This window comes from Carettochelys insculpta, chromosome 16, assembly GCF_033958435.1.
Source record: "Carettochelys insculpta isolate YL-2023 chromosome 16, ASM3395843v1, whole genome shotgun sequence".
NCBI lineage: Eukaryota > Metazoa > Chordata > Testudines > Carettochelyidae > Carettochelys > Carettochelys insculpta.
In genome coordinates this window covers 11,934,340-11,947,863 of record NC_134152.1, presented here as the reverse complement: position 1 = coordinate 11,947,863, position 13,524 = coordinate 11,934,340, and positions in this window count along the sequence as shown.

Here is a 13,524-nt window from a genome sequence, read left to right as displayed (position 1 = left end):
ACAGACAGGACTTCCAGGACACCAGGCAGCCCTGTTTGCTGTGCTTCCAGTTGGCCGTTCTGTCAAGACAGCAGCCAGGCAGTCTGGCTGCTCTCTGTCAACAGAGCAATCCTCTTTCATGTATGACTGCAATCTGTTGGCAAAAATTTTATTGGAAGATATCTTCCAACAAACAGTTCTGTTGACAGATCACTGTAGTGTAGACATAGCCAGTGAAACCTATAATATTCTCCAAATAACTAGGGTTATTGAGCTCTGTTAAGGCTTCAAGGCTAAAACTAAATGGTGATATTCTGCAGAATAGGGCCCTTATTCTGCTATCTGGTCCATCCGGGCAGATTACTGCCTGCCCACTTTGTGACTTCATTAGGATCACCTGTGCAGCTCAGATTGCAGGATCAGCTTCTAACATTGTACTGAACATTGACAGACTTTAAATAGCCATTTAAAGTAAATTAAATCTACTGCATAATGTCTGAGAGATTAAACTAATACAACAGATGTCAGTTTGGGGGACTCCATGATACTTGTGCTCCCTCTGACCTATTTTTGCAATTTGGGATTAACCAAGAGGGTAGGTGAATAACAGAGAGAGAGAGAGAGTCACTTGTGAAGAAAATGTAACAATGACTGAGTGGTATGGAATGAGTGGAAAGAGAATATGTCAATAAAGGGGCTGGGGGAGGTGAACCTATGATTATTCCTGACCGTGGAAATAAAGTAAGAGGTTGAGGAGATAGGACTAGGAGAGATGGCTCTTGCAGGTTTTACACTTATGCTTGGGTAATCGTTTGTTTTGTACCCAGAACAAAATAGACTGGATATTAATTTGCATGTTGGTGGTGTTGCAGTCAATCAGAAAGGGCAGGAGTTCCCAGTGTATGAATGGCTTTCATGTTTAGTCCCTCTTCTTTTGTCACTTGGTGTCACAGACTTATTTCACTTAAACTTGGTTGTTTGTGTTTATTATTGATATGATAGTAGCGCCTAGAGTCAGAGGCAGAGTAGGGATTTGTGGGCCCTTGGCCACAATAATGCTCCCAGGAGGGAGCAGAGTTGAGGCACTGGGGTTTCCACCAGTCACCAGCAGGAGTGCTGGGAGAGCAGAGCAGGGCAAGCCTCAGCACCCAGACCTACTACCTGGGAGTTGTGCCAGGTGCAGAGGTTGGTGGAGCTGGTTGGCATGCAGAGACATCCATTTTTCCAGCACAGTCCACCACTGCCTAAAGACCCCATCAAGATCAAGGCCCCTATTAGGCTAATCAGTGTACGTACAAAAGGTAAAAGAGAGATAGCCCTGGTTCCATGGTTCCATCAACTGCCACCCAATAGCTAAGAGTCAAAATAATACCACCTTAGTAATACAGATGGAGACCTAAGAAACAAAGGTTTTGTCTACATGTTAAAGTTTAAAGTGCTTTTATGCCGTAGTATGGTCACAGCATCAGGCTGGGAGCAGCACCACTGAGAGCTACCATGGGCCCTGGGGCAAGGTGGAAGAGTCTCGGCTCTGCACCCGAGAAGGGGCAGGACCAATGGCAGAAGGAGCAGGGCCAGTAGTGGAAGGGGCAGGACCTAGGACATTTGGCCCTCGGCGCTGCCAGGACTGGGAAGCTGCCCAACACCCTGCTCCCTCCAAGTTGTGCGCAGCTGGGAGCTGTGCTGCTGTGATAATTCAAAGGGGACTGGGGGCAGCTGCCCCCTTTGCCACCCTCAGTCAGTGGGCCTGGCTGGGAGAGAGACCTCCCAGTGCTCTAAGTAAACCACCTCCAGGAGGGGGGCACTTTACAGTGCTGTAACTTGCTGAGCTCAGAACTCAGTTCCCTATGAGCTGCCTGGCCGCGTGGCTGCACAGCTACCTGTTCAGAACAGTGAAGGCACTCTGGGAAGCTGCACATGGCAGCGACCTGCATCAGCCAGGCGAAGGACACCCCATCCTTGGCCCCAAGCTAGCTCACCCTCCCAAACTGCTGAGGTTTGGGCTGCCTGGACCTGACCAAGCCCTGGACACAGCCAGAATGGCCTGGCTCAGCTGCGAACCTTGTGACTGGGGTCATCTAGCCCCATTCCTGCCCTCTGCCCCAGTCCCACCCCAGAGTCCATACCCCCAGCCAGAGCCCTTGCACCCCAACCCCCTGTCCCAGCCCTGAGCTATCTCCCACACTCAGAGTCCCTTGGCCCCACCTCCACCACATGAGTTTTGTTCTGTGCACCAATATGAAGGTGATGTGTCGCTCACCTCCATACTGATGCACGGTACCAAATTCATCCCGTTCAGGGGTGGGAAAAATTGGACGGAACACTGACTGGGGCGAGGGGGAGTGTTTTTTCACACCCCTGAGTGAGAAAGTTGCAGCACAGTAACTTGCTAGTGTAGACGAGCCCAAAGAGATCAAGGTCCAATCCAAAGGCTGTTGAAGCCAATCAGATCAGGCCCCTGTTAACTTCTCCAATGTCATGTAAGAAGTCTGGACTCCGAAACACGCTAACAAAGATAAAGACAGTTGCATCTACTGATTAAAGTACAGATCTTATCTTGCAATTCTGGTTCAGACAATGGAGCAGTATGTGATTCTAGACAAATAATTTGACCTCTCTTTGATAAAATGGAGATTTTAATACTGTGTTTACAGACATGTTATGGAGATTATCAACTAATATACATACCACTTGAGCATCTCTGGGTGAAGTTATTAATACATAGTGTTTACGTACTTATTATTAGACTGGCAGGTTGAGGCATTTTGGCAGGGCCCTATGTATGATGTTGATAGAAGGCATCAGTTTCTAGTGCTGGTAGAGCGGAATCTATCACCAACAATAAATTCACTTTAACCAGGACAGTTCCTAATATATCTATTTTATTAGATGCTTTTCAACTTTCTTTATCTTCTGTTTTACACTTGGTGAAAATGACTACTAATCCACGTTAACATAGCTGATTAATCACAGTTGTGCAGAAAAGATTAACCATTCCTTCCATTCTTTTTTAACTTTGAGTGTATATCATTGCAACTCTTGACTTCACAGTGTACTGTTTGCAGCAGAACTTGATGAAGAAAAAGATAATTTCACTTTTTAAAGATGGCATTTTAAATGTAAAGGTGCCATTTTTAGCAACACAGACTTGGTTTTACTGGAAAATTAAAGTGGATCAACTATGTATGGGGAAAATAAATCCCAGTCAAGGAGCTAAAGGTGTCTTATCTAGAATTTCATTGGAAGTCATGTTGAAAGTGTATTGTAAATGTGGCTTTGGAGAAATGGTCAAAAATATACTTGACATACAAATCTTTTAATTGTTAGTAACATTCAGATAAAATTAATCCACCATGTAGCAGTGTTGATAGATTGTGCTTTATATAACTCTGTAAAAATGTTGCCATAAAGAGAAACTATCACCATCAACTTATATTCATCTGTTTCACAACACAACATAATCAATTGCATTTTCTCTCTCTTGTGATGGCATGATATCATGCTCATGGGCTACATCTACACAAGAAACATCAGTTGACAAAAGTGACTGTTGGAAGAGATTTCCCAGCAAAACTTCTGTTGACAGATTGCAGCTACACGTAAAAGCAGATTGAAAGAGAGAGCAACAGAGAGAAGAGCAACAGAGAGAAGCCAGACTGCCCTGGCCCTCTCTCAACAGAACAGCTGACCGAAAGCTCTGCAAACAGGGCTGCTTGGTGAACCGGAAGCCTTAACTCTTGACACAAGGGCCCTGAAGCATCTAAAGAGCTGCTTCATGAACAGAGCACTGTCAAGAGAGGCATTATACCTAAATAGGAAGAGGTATAACAATGCCAACAGATGTGCTGGGTTTTGTCAACAAACTGTTGACAAAGCGCATTTTGTATGTAAACACTCCGCAGTTGTTCCCGACAAAAGCCCAGGTTTGCTGGGAAAAGCCTGTTATGGGCTACGTCTACACTAGCCCCAAACTTCGAAATGGCCACGCAAATGGCCATTTCGAAGTTTACTAATGAAGCACTGAAATGCATATTCAGCGCTTCATTAGCATGTTGGCGGCCGCAGCACTTCGAAATTGACGTGCCTCGCCGCCGCGCGTCTCGTCCCGACGGGGCTCCTTTTCGAAAGGACCCCACCTGCCTGGAAGTCAGCTGATGGGAATAAGGGGACTTCCAAGCAGGCGGGGTACTTTCGAAAAGGAGCCCCGTCGGGACGAGATGCGCGGCGGCGAGGCACGTCAATTTCGAAGTGCCGCGGCCGCCTGCATGCTAATGAAGCGCTGAATATGCATTTCAGCGCTTCATTAGTAAACTTCGAAATGGCCATTTGCGTGGCCATTTCGAAGTTTGGGGCTAGTGTAGACACGGCCATGTAGACGTAGCCATGAAGTATGTGCACAAGCATCCCTAGGCTCTGCAAGAGCATTTTCACCAGTAAGAACACAGCTTCTGTTATTTCACTTTTCATGGTAGCAAAGGTGCCTCCTCTTCCCCCCGGGTCTTCACAAAGTCAGGGTACAATGGGAGCCTTGTTTAGGAGCCTCCTTCTTTGCTCCCCAAACACTTTATTTGGTCATGGAAGTACTGGGCTCTTGAGAGGAGTCAAGAGAATTCTCCTTCATTCCCCAGACTCAAGAACAAGACAGGGAATAGCAGAGATCTGGTAAAACATCGAGGGAAAGATCTTGATCACACCATGAATCCAAAATGAGTGCGAGGAGCACCTGGAAGCAGTGGGAAGAAGTCTACCTAAGCACTCAGGAGCAAGTGAAAGAAAAAGCACCTGGCTGAGTGATTAGCATCTGCACTGAGGTCCAGGGAGAAGCCAAGAGACTAGTGAGGGAGAAAGAATCAGAGCTACAAAAGACCAGGAACAGCTTGTCTGAGAGAGGAGGGCCATTTCCTAGCTACTCAGGCTCTGCCCATCTTAAGAAAATATGCATTGGTGTAAACACATTGATATAATTACACCAATGAGAACCTCTTAAAGGGTCTTTCAGTGCTGCACCTTAATCCAGTAACATAACAAAGTAAACTGCAACAGGGTAGGGCCTGCTTTTCTTGGTGCAGTACATGTCTGGTAGCAATTTGTGCTGGCATAACAACCTGGCTATAATTTACATCAGTATAAATTTCCTTAATATAGATGTGGCCACATACTCTCAGGACACAGCTCTCTCTTGCAGGCTAGGCAGGGAACAGCAGCCTTCCATGAATCAAGAAGGTGGCTGGAAGGGATCCCCTCTTTTGGGCTAGGGCAGTGAGCGGAGCAGGCTGGGAATCAACTGGCCTCCTTTGCACGGACTGGGCCTGGCCAGCACCTGCATCTCCTGCTTGCATTTCAGCTTCTTGTGTGGGAGCCAGGCCTGGAAGAGAATGTGGATTCTACCGCAGGACCAGATAGGAAGAAGGGACAGAAAGGCAGTGTTAAACTCTGCTCCCCCATAAGTACAGAGGATCCTGGCTCCAGCTCTGGATTACTCTCCTGGAGCTAGATGGAGAAACTGAAGCTAAGAGTAGTAAGACTGTATTTGTCATATTCTTCCTCTGCCCGGCAGCAGCAGCAGCAACAGATTGGCCGAGGAAATTAGAAGTATAAAAGGAAGTGGCTCTTGTATAGAAGCAAGGATCAGGTTTGCTATACAACTTGGGCTAGCTTTTACCATTAGCTGTCTCCCTTCCTGTGCATGCTCATACTCCTGTTTGTAACGGTCCTTTGTACAAGTGAGAAAAATAATTTAAAAGAAAAACAAACCTGGTCAGATTTTTTCATATATATAAAACCACAGAATCTCAGGGGCAGGTCAATTCAGCAAAATAAAGTTACTTCCTTTGAAATTCTCCAGTTCCAAGTTGAGAGTGTCTCTTTAAGATCACATATTATTTTGTATTATGGTAGTCTTGAGAAGCCTCAGTTGGGATAAGAGCCGGATTGTCACACAGAATCACAGAATCATAGGTCTGTAAGGGACCTCAGGAGGTCATGTAGTCCAGCCCCCGGCTTCAAGCAGGATCAGCCTGCACTAAGTCATCCCAGCCAGAACCTTGTCAAGCCAGGACTTAAAAACCTCGAGGGATGGAGAATCCACCACCTCTCTAGGCAATGCATTCCAATGCTTCACCACCCGCCTGGTGAAGTAGGTTTTTCTAATATCTAACCTGCACCTCTCCCTCTTCAACTTCTGACCATTACTCCTTCTTCTGCCATCTCATGCCACTGAGAACAGTTTCTTACCCTCTTCTTTAGAGCTCCCCTTCTGGAAGTTGAAGGCTGCTATTAAATCACCCCTCAGTCTTCTCTTCTGTAAACTAAACAAGCCCAAATCCCTCAGTTTATCCTCATAGGTCTTGTGCTCCAGCTCCTTAATCATTTTTGTCGCCCTCTGCTGAACCTGCTCCAGCAAATCCACATCCTTTTTATACTGTGGGCCCCAAAACAGGACACAATATTTAAGATGTGACCTCACGAGTGCCGAATAGAGGGGAATAACTACTTCTCTAGATCTGCTCAAAATGTTCCTCCTAATGCACCCCAGTATGCCGTTAGCCTTCTTGGCTACAAGGGCACACTGTTTACTCATATCCAGCCTTTCATCCACCATAACCCCTAGGTCCCTTTCCATCTTACTGATGCTGAGCCAGTCGGTCCCAACGCTCAGGATTCTTCTGCCCCAGGTGCAGGACTCTACACTTCTCCTTGTTGATTGAAGTGTTCCCCCCACAGGCTTCTCTACATTACCGTTCCTGATGTCTGATTTATGTCCATTAATTCTTTTATGGAGAGATTGTCCAGTTTGGCTGATGTAAATTGCAGTGGGACCTAACACCAACTATGCCATCAGGGGCTCCTTTACCTGCACTTTTACTAATATAACAGGACAGACAGGGGAGAAAAGGAGGAGGAGTTGCGCTCTATGTGAGGGAGCGGTATGATTGCTCAGAGCTCCAGTATGAGGAAGAGGAAAATCCAGTTGAGTGTCTTTGGGTTAAGCTTAGAGGTGGAAGTAACAGAGGTGATGTCATAGTTGGGTCCGTTATAGGCCGCCAGATCAGGGAGAGCAGATAGATGAGGCTTTCTTCAGGCAGTTTAGTGAAGCTTCCAAATCACAGGCCCTGGTTCTCATGGGAGACTTTAATCATCCAGACATTTGTTGGGAGACCAATACATCAGCACACAGACAATCCAGGAAGTTTTTGGAGAATGTTGGGGATAACTTCTTGGTACAAGTGCTGAAGGAACGGACCAGGGAGCATGAGCAACTTGACCTGTTGCTCACAAACAGGGAAGAACTAGTCGAAGAAATAGAAGTGTGGGGGTGGGGGACCTGGGCTGCAGCGACCATGAGATCATAGATTTCAGGATCCGGACAAAAGGAAGAAGGGTGAGCAGTAACATACAGACCCTTGATTTCAGAAGAGCAGACTTGACTCCCTAAGAGACTGGATGAGCAGGATCCCTTGGGAAATGAAGATGAAGGGGAAAAGAATTGAAGAGAACTGGAAGTATTTTAAAGAAGTCTTACTGAAGGCACAGGAACTAACAATCCCGCTGCATAGTAAGAAATGCAAACATGGTAGGCAACCAGCTTGGCTTAACAGGGAAATCCTTAGTCAGCTTAAATTCAAAAAGGATGCACACAAGAGATGGAAACGAGGACAGTTGACTAAGGAGGAGTGTAAACATACCGCTGGAGAATGCCGGGTAGTAATCAGGAAAGTGAAAGCACAAGTGGAACTGCAGCTGGCAAGGGATGTGAAGAGTAACAAGAAGGGTTTGTACAAGCATGTGAACAATAAACAGGTTATCAGAGAAGGTGTGGGGCCATTACTGGATGAGGGAGGTAACCTAGTGACAGATGATGCAGGAAAAGCTGAAGTACTCAATGCTTTTTTGCCTCAGTCTTCATGGACAAAGGCAACTTCCACATGACGGTCCTAGACGATGCAGTATGGGAAGGTGGAGGGCAGCCATCTGTGGGGAAGGAACAAGTTCTGAGCTATCTAGAAAAACTAGATGTGCATAAGTCCATGGGTCTGGATTTAATGCACCCCAGGGTACTGAGGGAATTGGCAGAGGTCATTGCTGAAACTATGGCCATTATCCTTGAAGACTCTTGGAAATCGGCGGAGATACTGGATGACTGGAAGAAGGCTAACGTAGTGCCCATCTTTATAAAAGGAAAGAAGGACAATCCAGGGAACTATAGACCCGTCAGCCTTACCTCAATCCCTAGGAAAATAATGGAGGGAATCCTCAAGAAATCCATTTTGAAGCACTTGGAAGAGGGGAAAGTGATCAAAAGTAGCCAACATGGATTCATCAGGGGCAAGTCCTGCCTCACCAATCTGATCAGCTTCTATGACGACGTAACAAGCTCTGTGGACATGAGGAAGTCAGTGGATGTGACATACCTTGACTTCAGCACAGTTTTTGATAAGGTCTCCCACAACATTCTTGTCCATAAGTTAAGGAAATATGGATTGGATCCTTGGACTATAAGATGGATAGAAAACTGGCTTGATGGTAGGGCCCAATGGGTAGTGGTCAATGGCTTAATATCTGTATGGCGGTCTGTTTCAAGCGGAGTGCCGCAAGGCTTGGTTCTGGGGCCGGTATTATTCAACAGCTTTATTAATGACCTGGATGAGGGACTGGGTTGCACCCTCAGCAAGTTTGCAGTTGACACAAAACTAGGGGGAGAGGTAGATACGTTGGAGGGTAGAGAGAGAATCCAGAGGGACCTGGATAAATTGGAGGACTGGGCCAAAAGAAATCTGATGCGGTTCAATAAGGAGAAGTGTAGAGTCCTGCACCTGGGATGGAAGAATCCCAAACATTGTTACAGGCTGGGGACTGACTGGCTCAGCAGCAGTACGATGGAAGGGAACCTAGGGGTTATGGTGGATGAAAGGCTGGATATGAGTAAACAGTGTGCCCTTGTAGCCAAGAAAGCTAACGGCATACTGGGGTGCATTAGGAGGAGCATTTCAAGCAGATCTAGGGAAGTAGTTATTCCTCTTTATTCGGCACTGGTGAGGCCACATCTGGAATATTGTGTCCAGTTTTGGGCCCCCCAGTATAAAAAGGATGTGGATTTGCTAGAGCAGGTTCAGCGAAGGGCAACAAAAATGATTAAGGGTCGGGAGCACAAGACCTATGAGGATAGGCTGAGGGATTTGGGCTTGTTTAGTTTACAGAAGAGAAGACTTAGAGGTGATTTCATAGCAGCCTTCAACTTCCTGAAGGGGAGCTCTAAATGGGAGGGTGAGAAATTGTTCTCAGTGGTGTCAGATGGCAGAACAAAGAGTAATGGTCAGAAGATGAAGAGGGAAAGGTGTAGGTTAGATAGTAGGAAAAACTTCTTCACCAGGTGGGTGGTGAAGCATTGGAATACGTCGCCTAGAGAGGTGGTGGATTCTCCATCCCTTGAGGTTTTGAAGTCCCGGCTGGACAAGATCCTGGCTGGGATGACTTAGTAAGGGTTGATCTTGCTTGAAGCAGGGGGCTGGACTAGATGACCTCCTGAGGTCCCTTCCAGCCCTATGATTCTGTGATTCTGTGATAATATATGCTATCATGTGCCAACAATGCCCCACTGCAATTTACATTGGCCAAACTGGACAATCTCTCCATAAACGAATTAATGGACAAAAATCAGACATCAGGAACGGTGATGTACAGAAGGCTGTGGGGGAACACTTCAATCTCCCTGGACACTCAGTGGCAGATTTAAGGGTGACAGTTCTGAAACAAAAAAAAAAAATTCAAAAATCAAATGGAGAGAGAAATCTCTGAGCTGCAATTTATTTGCAAATTTGACTCCATTAACCATGGATTAAACAGAGACTGGGAGTGGCTTGCAGCTTACAAAGGCAGTTTCTCTGCTCTGGGTGCTAATATCTCCCCATTAGACTCTGACAAAGGCTCACATCCCCCTGTCTGATCTGACTTGTTTTTTCCTCTTTTGATGAGCGCGTCTGATACTGGGCCATTTCCTCCTTGTTAAATAGACCTTGTCAGCTCTAGCCCTCCCTCTTACTGGGACCCCACTTTTTAAATATCCCTCTGAAAACCTCCGCCCACTCATGCATCTGATGAAGCGGGTCTTTGCCCATGAAAGCTTATGCTCCAAAATGTCTGTTAGTCTATAAGGTGCCACAAAACTTCTTGTTGTTCTCGAAGCTACAGACTAACACAGCAACCCAAAATAAGCAAAACCTACTCCAAAATAGTGTGTCCACATGGAAGCTATATCTATACTACAGTGTAATTTCGAAAGGCAATCTTCCAGAAAGTACCCTCGGTAAGATTGCCTTTTGAAAGAACACATCTACACACAAAAAGTGGATCAAGGTCTTGAACCGCTGTTTTGAAAGACCAGCCCCATCCTTTCGAAAGAGCTCATCTACACATCCCCGGGCACTCTTTCAAAAGAATGGGCCAGGAAATGCCATAGACGGGTTGCATGGCTGACAAGCCTTTCTAGGGGCCAGAGCCAGCGACTGCTTTAAAGAACTCTTCCCAAGCACCTTTGCCTTGCACACTCTGAGGGCTGCTTTGACACACACAGCACTGCAGACCCAGTGTACAGAGTAAAGCTGTTGCAAAGACCCCTATGGATCACCAGCAGCTCCTAATGGAGAACTCCTCGAGGCAGTGGTCACCCCGCTGGCCATGTTGTTTGTCACCGTCCTCCAGCACCTCCTGGGGGCCAGCTGCCTTCCTGCAGGCCTCCATGGGGCAATGGCCAGGCCCCCTTCCCTAGGCTAGATGGCACCTGTGGGGCTATACCACCAGCACTGAGCAGTGGGACCAGCTCATGCTGGGGAACTGGGATGACAACCGCTGGATCCAAAACTTCCATATGGCCAAGCAGACGTTTCTGGACCTATGTCACTGGCTCACCCCAGCCCTCCAGCACCACTACACCTGCACGCAGCCCACGCTGCCCCAGAGAAGAAGGTCGCCATTGTGATTTGGAAGCTGGCCACCCCAGACAGCCTCCGGTCAGGCAGCCACGAGTTTGGGGTGGGCAAGGCAACCATTGAGGCTCTCCTCATTGAGGTAAAATATGCTTGGGTCACACACACACCATGAGGAGGGGGTGGGAGCTCCCGGGCAAGGGAACCCCCAGGGACCAGGGACAGCGGTGTGAGGGGGCTGAGAGAGATGGGGAGGGGGGCTCTGGAGGGGATGGGGTGGAGGGAAGGGAACAGGGATGGGGAGGCCTGGAGCAGTCCACCACACACTCACAGGCGCATTTGCCCTCCATCCCATGCAGGTCATCAGGATGATAAACAACATCCTCCTGTGCAAGTTCATCTGCGTTGGGGATCTCAGCTTCGCCTTCATGGGAGTCTCAGAGGTGGGGTTTCTAACTGCTTTCGTGTGATGGATGGGACCCACATTACCATCCAGGCCCCAGATACAGGGGCTTTTATCAGCCACAAAGTGTAACACTCCGTGGTGTTCCAGGTCCTCATAGACACCGAAGGGCAATTCATGGACATTTGCGTGGGCTGGTCCAGCCAGTCCGAGGATGTCCGGGTGTTTAGAAAGTCTTGGCTCGGTCGCAGAAAGCAACCTACATGCCTCTGTAGGAGCTCCTGGTCAGTGCCGTGACCATGCTCCCCTCCATTCTGACCAACACTGCCTACCCCCTGCACCCATGGCTCATGGCCACACAGACCCCAGGTAGGACCTTTCTAATGCCCACCTGAATCAAGCCCAAACACCATGGAGCAGAGGTTTGGATGCCTGAAGGAGTTCTTCCGGTTCCTCCTCACGTCTGGAGGTCAGCCTCCACAATGTGCCTGCTGTGGTGGGGGCATACTACACTCTCCACAATATTGTGGAGAGTAAGCACGAGCCATTCGTGCAAGTGTGAGCTGCCAAGGTCAGCCCCAGCTATGAGCAGCCGGCCGCTGCCCTGTGCTGCCACATGCACCAGGACAGGGTGCAGGTCAGGGAGACCCTCCAGGAGACCTTCACTCAGGGGCCCCAATGACCCTCCCCCAGGCACCCTTCACCGCAACCCCCCTGCTCACCCACCCCTCACTGTTCCTTCACCAATCACAAGGGATATAGGAGAGGTTGAAAATAAACTGTTAAACTATATTTTGGAACTGTGTTTTAACTACAAACTATCCAAGAGACTATATGCAGAGGAGAACGGGGAACTATGTACACTGTGGTGGGCAGGGGACAAGGGCAACAAACTTGGAGAGGGTCCTGGGGCAGGGGTGGGGGGCCTTAGTCCTCCATGGGAGTGGAAGGCCATGAGCCATGCTGGCTACATGGGTCCCTATCACCCCGGGTCCAGGGTCCCCATCGGGGCTGGGAGGGGGCCAGGACCATGGGGAGGTAGGAGCATGGCGGGGTGCTGTGGCCATGGGCTCAGTGGGGGGTGCAGGGAGGGAAGGAGGGGCGAGGAGCAGGGGTAACTGGCTTTGCATGGCCCACCCTGGCCATGAGCAATTGGCCAAGTTCCATCAGGGTGGCTGTGGGGAAGTAGTCCAGGATCAGGGCAGTGAGGTCAAGGAGTGCAGAGGGAGCTGTTGCAGGGTGCCCTCACCAGCTGCTGCAGAGCTCCCCATGCCATTTATGGGGCTCACCCAGCCCCCAGATGGAGGATCTGTGCAGAAAGAAGGGGACAGAGGGATGACATCAGTCCTGTGACCTGGCCCTTTGGGCTGTGGACCACCTGGCCCCTTTGGACCCTCCATTTCCTCCTCAGGTGTGCAGCCTTTGATGCTGTCCACAGAAGCATATGCTAAGCACCATGCATGGCCCTCCCCAGGGCCTGTGGAGCATGGACATCTGGGGTGCATCGGGTCTGGGGTCAGCAGCCATGTAAGCAGCCCACTGCTGGGCTGTGGCACAAGGGGCACCCCCTCTCCATGGCCCAGTGTGTCCCAAACACCCACTACCTACCAGATGGTCCCTCCAGGAACTTGGGGGGGTGCCAGGTAGAGGGGCCCCAGCTGAATGACCCAGATGGGATTGCAATGACAAGGGTCCTGTCATTGGAGCCCTCGTCATCACTTGGGGGCCTCGTCTCCTGCTCCAGTTGCTGGGTGTGGTGTTGCCTAAGGGTCCTGGGTAGTCCTCCATCTCTGGTCTGGTGGTGTCAAGCACCACAGCCCAAGGATGTGGTCCAGGTCCTCAAAGTGGGGGCAGGTGATGGCCACTGCCCCCAAACATCTGGCCGCCTCCCAGGCCTGGCAGTATGCCAGCCCCCACTCCTTCACCTTTGAGCAGACATGGTCAGCAATGAGGCGTGGAGTAGCCCCGGGAGTCAGGCCATTGGAGAGATGGCCAAATGCAGCGGTGCTCCAGCACCAGCCGCTGATGTGAAGGAGGACCTCCTCTTCCCCCACAGTCCCAGGAGGTCTTTTACATCAGCCTCACTCTTCTTTGGCCCTGGCTGAGATCCTGGGAGCCTTCTTATGAATTGGAGTGGGGTCTTTGGGGAGGGGGCTGCAGGGGTCCTGGCTGCTGTCCATGCTGTCAATGGGGTGGCTGGTGCTGCCCAGTCCTCACTGG